Here is a 1,979-nt window from a genome sequence, read left to right as displayed (position 1 = left end):
GTACACGCCTTTAGGTTATTATGACAGTGTGTTTTCAAGAGATTTGTGAGTGAGCTGTTTTCAGTTCGTCAATAACACCGGACTTGTCTGTGTCGAAAAAGTGGTAAAAAATGACCAGCATGTCAGCGTGCTGTAAATACATGATTTTTTGTTTCCACTAGGGCTCGAGATAAATACAAAGCCCAAATAAGCTATCTTTTGGGGTAAACAACCTACGATTTTAGAAAAATAGTTTTCGTAACGTCCAGGTCATTTCACTTTATTTTTCCAAATTTCAAATCGAAATATTGAGAACTGGGTGAGCAGGATTTTTCTAACCGTGGCAACTGTGGCTTAACGACCTATAGTTCAAATATCTACAGTTGTGCCCCAACGGTTTGCCAGACTAGGGGATATGTGAAGATGAAGGTGAAGGTGAAGGTGACGGTTACCGGGAAAGTGGAGGTGAAGGTGACGGTTGTAACGCACGGCCTGTAAATGAAGGCTCGTCACTGATATGTCGGAGCAAAGGGTCATTGAATGGTTTCAAAAGAACCAGGATCACGAATGCTGGAGCCTAGTTTCGAACCCGGCGGCCGACACGTGTGTTTTTCTACCAAATCTCTTCCTTTCATTAATGTTATCATATCAAAGCATATCATTATCATATCATAAACTAAAGTTGTTCCCGCATTCGATCCGGACATTGGGGGTTGCCTTGTTAGTGAGACAACTTCCTATGCCTTCAGCATAATATTGTGGTAGAGTTACCAGTTCCTTTCCACGCCGCCTTTACTTCCCCAACTCGAAGTCAGGTACCCATTACTGCTGGGTGGGCAGGAGGTGGCGAAAAAAACCCGTACTGACTGCTCCACCACCATCCCCTCTATCATATCATATTATTATCATATTATAATGCTACTTCAAGTTCTTTTTCTCCTTGGATTATTTCGCAATTAAAATAAAGGTTAAGAGGTTAATTCTAAGATAATAGAAGGGCCATTCGTATCCCGTCAGTTTTTGTTTTGAGTATATTGAAAACGACAAGGCATGCACAAAGTACGGACCCGGACCTATAGTGTAGCGGTTAGACTCTTCACCGTCGTACATTGAAAACCCGAGTTCAATTCCCGAGTGAGGATAATTTTTATTGAGCGCCTGGTCTTTTTGCTGGGACGTATATACAGTGGTGTACAAAAGAAACTTGAAAATGCAATCGCCGAATCATTGAGTTAAAACCTTGCACTACCCACTCATGCAGCATACCAATTTGAAGTCTGCTTCATCTGACACTTTAATATTTCATCCCAGAGTAACTCGAGATATGGTCACTCGAAATCAACCTTAAACAATCAGGCTGTAAATAGTATCCATCTCAGAATGGGCTGGCCCTGACTGGCAAGATCATAGCCCGCCTCCTTATTGATCTAAACAGTGTCCCTGGAGGCTTAAAACATTGACTTTTAAATCGTCAGTCTTATCGCTATCCCTGTATGGAGCATTTAGATACTTCTGAGAAAATGTAGGAACAATCTTTAAAAAAAATAAAATTAGTCTAATACGCCTTTTTAGCCTCTCGTACAATTTATATTTGTGATGATGTCACGAATGATTAAAGCAAAGTAAAATGTGACAGCTGCTTTTTAAGATTGTGCTTTGGTCAAATGCCTTAATTTAGATCAGAGCTTTCAAAATAATGTTCCTTACGTGGATAGCGAACTACTGTATTGACGAAATACAACAGAAGAAATTACGCACATGCCGCTTTCCAGCATTTCATTCTTGAGTTGTTGCATGTAAGCCATTGTGTGATCTACCACTGCACGGCTACTTCTGTGGACAGGTCAAAGTTGTTGGGATTATAATAATAATAATAAATTGCATTTATATAGCGCATTTCCACAAAGAAGTGCTCAATGCGCTGTACGATAATACAAAGAACATGTGCTGCGCACAGCTCCTATAGTAATCCTCTTTCTCTCTCTCTCTCTCTCTCTCTC

This window comes from Aplysia californica, unplaced genomic scaffold (genome assembly GCF_000002075.1).
Source record: "Aplysia californica isolate F4 #8 unplaced genomic scaffold, AplCal3.0 scaffold00629, whole genome shotgun sequence".
In the NCBI taxonomy this organism is placed as follows: Eukaryota; Metazoa; Mollusca; class Gastropoda; order Aplysiida; family Aplysiidae; genus Aplysia; species Aplysia californica.
This window is presented reverse-complemented; position numbering follows the sequence as displayed.